Source organism: Mesoplodon densirostris, chromosome 7 (genome assembly GCF_025265405.1).
Source record: "Mesoplodon densirostris isolate mMesDen1 chromosome 7, mMesDen1 primary haplotype, whole genome shotgun sequence".
Lineage (NCBI taxonomy): Eukaryota > Metazoa > Chordata > Mammalia > Artiodactyla > Ziphiidae > Mesoplodon > Mesoplodon densirostris.
This window is the reverse complement of record NC_082667.1, coordinates 31,827,339-31,839,358: the sequence shown is the minus strand read 5'-3', so window position 1 is coordinate 31,839,358 and position 12,020 is coordinate 31,827,339.

Here is a 12,020-nt window from a genome sequence, read left to right as displayed (position 1 = left end):
TTTACTGGGCATTTAGTGTGCTCTTCTATGCATTGCCTATTCATTTCCTCTGCCTGTTTCTTTTCTGTTGGGTTGTTTATATTTGTTTTTCTTGTTTAGGGCCAGATAGTAAAATTTGGAGTTTTGTGGACCACATGGTCTCTGTCATAACTATTCAACTCTGTCATTGTAGCAAGAAATAAATGATACATAAACAAATAGATGTGGCTGTGTTCCAATAAAACTTTTTTGGCAAAAACACATGTTGGACTAGTTCTGGCCTGTGGGCCATATATTTTCCCACCCCTGTTTTATAGGTGCTAATCCTTTATTGAACTCTAATTATTTTTTGAAAACCATTTGTAGGATTATGTAAAATTCAGAAGGACATGCATCAAAGGTAACCATCTTTCCTTGCATGTTGACATCAAGCACTATTAAACTTCTGGTCTCCATGGTGAGCTCATGCTGAAGATTATATTGCAGAATAAGCCCCAAAGAATCTGTTGCAAGCTTAAACACGCCCCTCTTTCTAGAATGAATGGTGTCAAAGTTATCCTGGGCACTTAGGGTTTATCATACCTCCCATCCAAAAGACACCCCAAATATTTGACCTGATGCAATCACATGACCAGTGAATAATAGCTATTGACTTTATGAAAGCATCCATGACAAACCCACCACCTCAAGTTAGAAGCCATATACATATTAAAAATACGTATGTATCTATACATATACATACATATATATGGGTATTTGTATGTACATATACATACATAAACATTTCAAAACATAATAGGTTCAGGAAATAAAGAATATCAAGTCTAATCCCTACCCATCAGACATCTGATATGTATCTACTCTAACAACTGAGTCCTCAAGATAAATGCTCTTGTTTCTGTGCTCTGATGCCTCCACATTTGCATCTGGGGCTTTGGGCTGGAGGAGCTCCCACACTGGGCCCAGAGGCTTGCAGTCTTAGTGTTTCACTCACTTGTCCTTTTCTTCTGAGTCTCAGTGTCTCTACAGTGGTCCTATTTTGCACAGAAGATAGCATCTATTTTTTAGGGATAATTTAACATAACAATGATTATTTTGAAGCACACAAAAAAATAACAATATGAAGTTGGTGAAAAATTAAAAATATCTTTTTAAGCTACAAAGTGGTCAAATTTGGGCTTCTGGGCCCTCTTTCCTCTGCCATCTGTGTAGAACTGATGGACCTTTGGGATGTGAGGACTGGCAGTGAGGCTTCTGGTGTGACTGACTGAAGGCCATTCTTGAAGCCAGCCCTTTTCAAAACATGATCCAAAATTTCTTAGTTTCCTGACCTGGTCAAATATCCTGTGGTCAGATGTCCTTTTCAGTACTTCTGAAGACCCATGTTGACCCCAAACTTCAAAACATTAGGACAAATGCCAGAAATATTTTCCTATACATAATATTCCTAATACATATTCCTAATCCTTTCTAAATCTGATTTTATTTTCCCAATCTTTCCATTTCAAATCTAACCCAAGAAGAGAATGAGACTCAAGGGAATAATTTCTGAATTACAGAACCGCACATGGATCCCAAGATCTGAGTGCATAAACTACTGGTGAGAAACAGAATGAGGCAAAAAATTAAATGAGCGTTAAAGCAACAGGTGTTGTAATAGAAAAGTAAAGGGAGAAAAATCAGAATAGAAAACTGGGAAGATTATCACCTAGTCATGCTGAGAATTTGTTAGGGCCAAAGTATTAACACAGAGTTCAGTCATAGAATTTGGTTCCTTCTCACTCCCTCTGAATTCCAAATAGAACTTTAAACATTTTGGAAAGACCTTAGCATGAGACAATTATTCCAAAGAACTACATGCAAAGTCTGTGCATCCCATAAAAGACGTGTACAGAAAACCAGCACTTGGGGTGGGGGTCTGCAGTGGGGTTGAGGGTAGTTCTGCTGCTGAAGTGTCCTGGAAAGCTCTCTTTGTCTACAAGAACATATGTGGAAAGAAATCTAGAAAAGCAGGTAATAAGAGATTTTAGACTCAAGGAGAAACTGTGGGAGGATGTGGAGAGAATACTTTACGTTCTGTAGGTTGTCTTTCTTTTCCTGACCTGGACACCTAATGCTATCTCAAAAAAGACCTCTTGGGTAAACACCTCTTAGGTGATTCTCTTTCTTTTTGTCTAATCACAGCTGCCACGACTCTTCGAAATAAGAAGAGTGGCAATCAGAATGAAAATTTTAATAATCCCAAGGTTTTTGAAAATGTCTTTAAAATCATTTCAAACATAAAAAATTCTGAGGCAATGCTCTAAAAATTCAGGCAAACTACCAACCATCTGTAATTTTCAAGATTACCTTGGAGAAGGGCAAAGCAAGGAAAGGTCTGGAGACTGGATCAATGGCACTGGATGTTAAGGTGATGCCAAAAATGCTTTCTTAGGGTCTGGTTGACAAAATCTGGTATTATTTATTAACTTTTTTTTTTTTTTTTTGCCTCAGGTTAGTGTTAAAATATATGAATTCAGTTCATAGAACATTATGAGGAAAGTTTTAAAAAAATTCAATATGAAAGAGAAAATGGAGGACCTTAAGATATTAGGGAAACACATTATAGTAACTTTACCAGTTTCTCCTTTTATTACAAAATAACACAAACTTGTCAAGCTTTTCAACATTTTTTGGGGGGGATTTTTTTTCAAGGAATAGTTACCATGCACCTAGGCCTCAGAACTTACTCTGTTGGAGACTGAACAGTTTAGATTTATGCAGGTCAGTCCACAGGTAAATCACTTGGAGAAGGTTTTTTTTTTTAAATATTTATTTATTTATTTGGCTGTGCCAGGTCTTAGCTGTGGCCTGCAGGATCTTCTTTTTAGTTGTGGCACACAGGCTCTTAGTTGCGGCATGTGGGATCTAGTTCCCTGACCAGGGAGCAAACCCGGGCTTCCTGCATTGGGAGCAAGGAGTCTCAACTGCTGGACCACCAGAGAAGTCCCTGGAGAAGATTTTAAACATAGAAATTCCACCTCCATTGATTCTGATACAGTAGGTCTGAGATGGGGCCTGAGATTCTCCATATTTAAAAAGTTCCTGATTCTGATGTAATCAGCAGGATTGTTGGTCAGTTAATCTCTCTACAGTCAGAGATCTGAGAGGTGCATTTTGTTGTCAGCCTCTGAATATAAGGTATGATTTGGAGTCTCTCCTGTCAGGCAGCTTACAATTCAATTTAACTTACAGAATTAAGAAATTTAGGCTTAAAAAGGACCTTAAGGCTTGTTCAATCACCTGCCTAAAGCTTAAGAATGTTCAACAGCATCTCTGCTTCTTTTGGATACAGCTACCGTCAGCACATTCACACTCCCATTGGTAGTGGCAGTTCTGGCTGTTAGAAAGTTCTGTCTTATGCTGTGCCAAACTTTCTTCTTGATACTTTTGAAATCCTCAGAAACAGAAGCAACTTTGGAGATCCTAGGTTAAATCTCATTTACCAGAGAGAAATCAGACCCACAGAGGATAACTAAATTACCAAAGGCAACATACTGAGTCACTGGCAGAACTGGAGCTAATATCTAGGTCAGTTGCTCTTTCCACTCTATACCTGGTTTAATATGTATTTTTAATTTTCATGGAAAAGAGAACATTAAAAACAAACAAACAAATTTAGTGTCATAGAAAGCCAGTTAATCCCAGTGCCTCAGTTTTTGATTTATTTAAAGGAACTTACCTTGTCCCCTCTGAAACGACTTTTCTTTTGATCAAACATCCTGTTTGAATTTGGGTGAAGATAACTGAAAGATGTAAAGACAAAAATAAGTTCCAGTCAACTGAAGTTGTTCATACTTAGTATAAGGGCCAAAACAATACTAAATCAGTCATCCTCCCCTCCCTCCCCAAAACCTATATACTGAATGGTAGATATTCTTGTAATTTGGTAATTTATATAGGTTTGTTTTGTTTTCTTTTAGAATGTGTTTGGAAAGTTTTCTTTCCACTTTTACAAAGGTTTGAACTTCATAAAATACATTGAAATATTAATTTGGGGATTTAAAGAAAAGATTGGGTACATTTTAAAACTTAGGCCTGATCTTTAATTAGCAAGAACTACTAGAAAATTCTAAAGTAGAATCAACAGCACTTTGGTGCCACCTGGTGGTAAAATATAAAAAGGTAGGAGAAAAAGGTTATACACAGTTTAAGAAATCTGTGAGGTTCTAGTTAAAGAAGAAGGTGGGGATAAAAGGGGGTGTGTGCGTGTTATTGACTCCTTCCTTAATCAGCTTTAAAAGAAAAATGTTCATATTATAAAATGACACATTTAGATTAAAAAATTCCAATTCTGCCAATATTTGCAAATTTTAAGAATTGTTTAAGCGGTGGTTTAAAATTTTTTGTTTTGTTTCCAGCCACTCTGTTTACAAAATTATTTACATGTTTACATTTTTATCTGGCTACAAGGACACCACAATTTCTAGGTTTTAACTTCCATCTCAGTTGCTACTCCTAACTGCTTCCCCCCTTGGAAGCACTCACACCATGGGAGATTGGTAAATCTGGTAAGAAGGAAGAGGCATTTCTGTCTCACCTCTGCCCTTCTAGGGGTGGGGTCTAGGGAGTGAGCAAGCTCTGCCCCTGAGGAATGGGGATGATGAGAACTCAGGCATGGTCCAGATGAAGAGGGTCAATATGGCTAATTTGAGGAAGCACATTTTCTTCTTAAGCCTAAGGTATGTATGCCTGCCCCGTCTTTAACAGAAAGTGAGCTCCAGGGGGCAAGGGCTTTGTTTTTGTTCTCTACTGCACCTCTGCCCTCTAAAACGTGACTGGCACAGAGTAGATAATCAATAAATACTCAGAGTATGAATGAATAAATAATAAAGGTGGTATTTTGGTCCCCATCTGCCAACTCATTTATTTCCTGCCATATTCAGAAACATAGTGGGGAAGAGAAACTATTTATTGGGCCCTGTCCAAACCCTAACTCCCCAGATAGTCACATAGATGACTTCTTCAATTCATACCATTCAGGTTTCTGTTCAAATGTCATCTCCTCAGAGAGGCCTTTCCTGTCCTCACTCTCTAAAATAGCATCGTGTTCTTTCATATCGTTCTCTCAACAAGTATGGATTGTCTGCCATGTGCCAGGCACTGTTCTCAGCTCTGGGTATATAGCAGGAAACAAAACAAAGGCCTGCCTGTCCTCAAGAAGTTTATGATCTTGGAGGGGGGTGAGTGGGCTGACAAAATAGACAAATACCTATCAGCAGAGGGTGAAGGAGATTTCAGCCTGAGGGAACAGCAAGTGTAAAGGCCTGTCATGTTGGAGAAAGGGGACGAGTGGGACTAGAGAGGGTAGAGTGTGAGGAAGGCTGCAGAGGCTGGCCATACAGGGCTGGGGGGTCACGGTGAGGTGTTTAGGTTAGTATTCCAGCTGGCGTGGGGAGCCAGTGGAAATAAATGGTAAGGACAACTAATACAAAGGGATCATCAGCACAGAGTAAAACCTTAAAAGATAGTGCTAGTACTCAGTCACTGCAAGCATTATGGGATGTGCAGTTGGTGCTGTACGGAGGCTCCAAAGAAAGTCACAAAGCTAGCTGCTCAGATATGGTAGGCCCGTGTCCCTGAGCCCATCTCAGACAGCCCAGAATGTGAAGGGACCGTGGCATCACTGGTTGTGAACCCTGACAAGTGACTTAATGTCCCTGAGTCTTATTTTCTCTTTGGCTCTCAGCCTTCTTACCCTGCTGGACTTCCTAACACTCATCACCACCTAAAAGTACATTGTTTTCTTGTTCCTCTGACTCTCCTGCTTTTGTGCGTGTGTGACACAGGACTCTAGCTCAAAAAAGAAAACATCTAAACCAAAAACACTGGGACTTCCCTGGTGGTCCAGTGGTTAAGACTCTGCACTTCCAATGCAGGGGGTCGGGGTTTGATCCCTGGTCAGGGAACTAGATCCCACATGCCACAACTAAAAAAAAGATGCTGCATGCTGCAACTAAAGATCCCGCATGCCACAACTAAAGATCCCACATGCTGCAACTAAAACCCAGAGCAGCCAAACAAACAAAAAAACCCCACCAAAAACACTGAGAAAGCTAAGAAATGAGGAAAAAAAGATACATATGTATGTATAACTGAATCACTTTGCTGTACACCTGAAACTAACACAACATTGTACTTCAACTATACTTCAATTTAAAGAAGAAAAGAAAAAAATAACTATTGGGAATTCCCTGGCAGTCCTGTGGCTGGGACTCAGCGTTTTCACTGCCGTGGCCCTGGGTTCAATCCCTGGTTGGGGAACTAAGATCTTGCAAGCTGCGTGGCGCGGCCAGAAAAACCAAACCAAACCAAACCAAAAAAACTATTATATATAGGATGGATAAACAACAAGATCTACTGTACAGCACAGAGAACTCTACATATCCTGTGATAAACCATAATAGAAAAGAATATGAAGGACAATGTGTAGAACTGAATCACTTTGCTGTACAGCAGAAATGAACATTGTACAATAAATCTATACTTCAATAAGTTTTTTAAAAAAATGAATGAGAGAAGGGGACTTCCCTGGTGGTGCAGTGGTTAAGACTCCATGCTTCCACTGCAGGGGGCACAGGTTCAACCCCTGGTTGGGGAACTAAGATTCCGCATGCCACATGGCACGGCCAGAAAAAAAAAGAGGAAAACACTAGTTAAAAGTGCAGTGTGGCACTGGTGGAAAAGTATAGGTTTTGAAAACAAATTTGAGATTTAATCTTGGCTGTGTTAATCACTAACAGTGTGATTCTGGAAAAACTATTTGGTTTCTCTGATTCTGTGAAAGTTATGTGCCCCTATCTTGGTGTACACCATCACTGTTATTGTTTTTATATGGTTCCAATGTAAGTTCTTGATCTACCTGTGGAATTATGAAAAGTAAGCCAATTCAACAGGGTATATATAACAAGTCACCATACGGTGCTAGGCGATGGGGGAACAAATGTGAACAAAACAGTTGGGATCCTTCTTGCTGTGATTAGAACTTAAAAATTCTAATGGGAAGGCACAATTAAGCATGTAATATAAACAAGGAAACAAGGTGTTGCCATATTAGTAGAGGAACCTACCTTTAGATGGAACAGATGGAGGCTTAACAGAGGTGGTGACTCCAGCTTACACCTGAATGAGCAGCCACCCAGGGGAAGAACCAAAGGGCAAGGCTTCCAGTGAGGGGGATTTGGAGTGGAGTAGAGCAAACGGGGCACTGGGATGACATGAGGCTTGAGAGGAAGTAGGGAATGGATTATGCAGAACCTTTTAAATCATGGCAAGGGATCTGCATTTTATCCTAAGCACAAGGGGAAGTTTTGAAGAGGGAACAGCACAATCAGTTGTGGCTGAATTAATGCTTTGCATCAGGCACACACAAGGAGCCAGCACAAACCTTTACAGGGTGAAATACCCCTGGCCAGAGACGAACGCTCATCATGTTCCCATCAGACCAAGGGCTGCTGCAGAAACGCCTCTCCTCAGTGCTGAATATTCTGCCACTACCAACTCCTGGAAAGTCCTTGAGTTGAGAACGATACAGCTAATTTAGTAACTGGCAGCCTAAAAAGAAAAAGCTAAGTTCTGAAGGGCTGATGAGCCCAGGAAGCCACTGGAGGCGCAGCTCAATTACACAGATGCATGGGTGTTATAAGCATTTCAACAACAGCAAACAAAGAACCCCTCCCCTCATCCCCAGAGGCCAGGACTCCATTGTTTCTTAACCAAAACCATCTCTACTGAGACCCTTTTATTGCACAAAGGAGGAGCCACATTTAATTTTGCTTCAGCACCCATTTTCAATAGTGATGCCAGGATTCTTACGCATTTGTTTTCTAGGGCTGCCATAATGAAGTACCACAAACTGGGTGGCTTGAAGAAATTTATCGTTCCAGTTTTAGAGGCTCGAAGTCCCAGATCAAGGTGTCCATGGGCTTGGCTCCTTCTGAGGGCTGAGGGAGAGAATCTGTTCATGCCTCTCCTTGTTTCTGGTGGTTTGCTGTTAATCTTTGACATTTCTTGGCTTGTAGAACTATCACCCCAATCTCTGCCTTCATCTTCCCATGGTGTTCTCCCTGTGTGTGTGCGTGTGTCCAAATTTACCTTTTTTTTTTTTAAGGACAGCAGCCATACTAGAGTAGGCCCACCCTAATCATCTTACTTTAACTTAATCATCTCTAAAGACCCTATCTCCAAATAAAGTCACATTCTGAGGGGTTAAGACTCCAACATATCTTTTGGGGGTGGGGGAGACAGACACACAATTCAACCCACAATACCTTAAAACACAAAGTCAAAAGTTAGCACCTAAACTCTGGGTTCAAGGTATGTCAAATAAGAGATATCAGAAATAAAAATTTTCCCTTGGCTATTTCATGCTTTCAGATTGCACTTCTTTGCCAAATAAAAAACAAAAACAAAATTAAACGTTTGGGTTTTTGTTACTCTGATGAAATGCAATAACTGCCATGTAAAGGGACCTTATCTGCAGCCAATGGCTAAATTTTTTAATCCAATTGTTTAGAACAACTCTGGAGAGACTAACAAATTAGAATTCTCCCAAGCTTTCTCTCCTAAAGAAAACTTTTTAAAAGAACCAAATCTTGACTGTGTCCAAAATATGCTTCTGTAGCTGATGAGAATTAGGAGAGCTCTTACACATAACTTGCTGTTGGTGTGAAGTGCTTGTCCTTTTTTTAAAAAAAGAAGTTTAAATCAAAATAAAGTTGACAAATGGTCTCTGTATGAATTTACTTTTGCTCTGTATATAAAGTAAGTCCTAAAGATTTCATGCAGGTTTTCTGCCACCAAAGAAATAAATGTACAAAAAATTGCCACTGAAGAAATACATGTACAAAATTTTTCATCATATTAAAATCAGAATTAATGATAATGAATATAACAAAACTAGAATTTAAAGATTTAGAGAATGGGTATTCTGGTTTACTGAAATTTTAAAGAAACTGAGGGCTAACAATAAATGTATTTCGTTGTACCCCTGGTTGCTTGTATAATTTTATGCCTTTAAAAAATTCACTATGGTGAATTATGCCTTGTATTGTCTGAAGCCCATTCCAGCAATCCATTGTCTCTAGGACATATCCTCCCCACAAATTGCTTTTCTGATTAAACAAGTCCCTTATTGGGACTTATTTTCTTATGATTTTCATTCTGAATGTGACCTCAACCCTACATCCCTCAAACTCTACTATTTTTAGAATTCCAGGAGTTTCTTTGATCAGAGTGAAATCTGAAAATTCCTATGAATCTTATTTTCAAGCATAATTTAAAGGTTGGTTATCTGTTTTCTAGGCATCAAAAATAAGAACTTGATAATTTTATTTGGCCACAATGTCTTTCTTTAGCTAATAAGGTCCTGAAGCTATTATACTTGAAAATAACAGCAAACACAAACAAACAGCACTTACTATGCAGGCACCTTTCTAAGGGATTTACAGATCATGGTATGACACGTATAGGCATCCTTACCACACATGACAGATGAAGGAACTAAGGCAAAGAGAGGTAACTTGTGTAAGATTACACAGTCATAGTGAATCTAGGATTCAAATCAGGACAGTCAGGCTCCAGATTCTGCGCTCTCAATCACATGCCAGACAGCCTCTCTTAAAATGATACAAGAGAATCTTTTCTGTAGTTACATTTTGCGAAAGGCAAAGCAAAATACGGGAATCTGAAGTTTCATTCCAGTAACCACCAGAGTATGTTTTTACCTCATTTAAAAGTTATTTTATACATTTCTTTCAGAAGCACATTGATTGTGTAGTTGCATCAAAATTTTTCAAATCCAAAGAACAAGAATATAACTAATACAAATTTATTTTAAATAAGCCTTTGAATCAGAATTAAATTGATAAATGAAGCCATCCACTGAAAAAGTGTTAAATCCATTTTGGCTATTATATTCCTTTACTTCAAACTTAAAGTAGAAGTATACTGTTTACTAATGTTTTTAAAAACTATGTCCAGATACAAATTCGCTCGGAAGTTCCTGAAAGTTAATGTGGAAGCAATTTGGGCTTTTCCACTATTTCATCATTATAGAACTACAACAACCTTTGAAGAAACATTGTTAGTAACATCTTGGACAATAAAAACTATAAACCAGATTGTTAGCAGAGTAACAACAAAAATATAAGTTAGAAAATTCATAAACATACATTTATTCAGGAAATACAATTACTAGAGTCCTTAATATTTCAATGATCATTCCACATAATAAAATACTCACAACATATATTCTTTTAAGTCTACATCAAGTCATGCTGACATTCTTTTCAGATAATCCATAGCCATTACTTCTATTAAATGCTATAATATCCATTTGTATTGTAAACAAAGTATTGAGCCAAACTATTTAAGTACTTGAGCAAAGTAACTTTCAAAAATTTAGAAGAGGAAGAAAATGTTTTGTTTTGTTTTTTAAAAAACACATCTGAATTATCAAACCCCAAAGAACTAGGCCACTATAACCTAGTGTTATACTAGTGGATAAAGTGGCCATATGAAGACAGCACATAATTATCAATGAAAATATTTCTCATCTGTAACTTTTAAACATGCTTCTCAAATAATAAACATTTATTTTTGAAAGTTTTAAAGGCAAAGGGGGCAGAAAGATGACACATTAAAAGTTTACATTAAAACTACTGATAGATTTTATTTTAAAAAAGAAAGAAAAAGGGAGGCTGTAATTACTTCCCAAAAAAGGAATGCCAAGTACCTTTATTTCCTAAAGAAATTACTAAGAAATATAACTAATCATCACATTTGCAGCTACTTAGTAGTAGCTGTAAACTGAATTATTCTGATACCTCCAAAAGTGTACTTAGAGCATTTTATAAAGGGGAAAACAAGTGATTCTCAACCCTCGGTGTCCTTTAGAACCAGCTGGAAAGCTCTGAAAAACTAAGCATCTGGCCCCACCTCACAGATTCTGATTGAGTTGGTATCAGATGGGACTCAAGTGTCATTATTTTTTAAAGGCCTGCAGGATATTCTAATATGCAGCTAAGGCTGAGAATCACTGAGTCAGCTCATTTTGAAATACCAAGAAAATAAATGGAAATTGGGAAGGGAAGATAATTTATATTTATAATTTACAAATCAAACACCTACTATATACTTACTATGTACCTAGTTATGTTCATGAATCATACATTTATAAGATGAAAATTGCCTTCATTTCCTCACTATACTAGACCACTACCGTACATCTTTGCCACTGAATGACTGCATTTTTCTATGGTCAGGATTTAAAATTCTGGATACGCTATGAAAACTGCATTAAAGAAAATAAACTACTGCTACTCATGCTCAACGGGAGCAAGCAAAACTACTGTATTTGGCTCTTTTAAGCTATCCATATTTTAAGAATTACAAATAAGTGCCAACCCACACAAAGAACAGATTGTGGATTACTCTAGAAGAAACAAAAAATAGCTTACTCAACTTACTAAGTTTCAACACCAAGAAAGGTTTAACTTGGCTGAAAGTTCTGAAACAGCTGAGATACTGAACCAGGAAGCTATAATTTATAATGAAATGTTGACACACCCTTAAAAGCTACTGCAGCTGTAGTAATACTAAGATTTCTTCAGGGTTTAGTTACCATGTAATGCAAGAATACAAGCATAACAATAATATTACTGTCTTTATATGCACTGATACCGCTCTTTAATATATAAAGCTCTACAACAAATACCTCTAATAATTTTACAATTAAATTAAGTCCGTAACTCTTCTACACTACTTTGGTCTCAACATTTTTAAAACATCAATTAATTTGGAAATATACAATTTAATAACACGATCCTATGAATAACAAGCACATTTTGTAGTGGACTAAAGACACATTCAACCATGCAATCCAGTGTTCAATACCTAAAAGATAAATAACAATGCTGACTTTTACTCTGAAAATCATTGGAAACTGGAATAATCTTTTAAGACTCACAGTGCTCATAAACATGCAGAAATAGATACACATT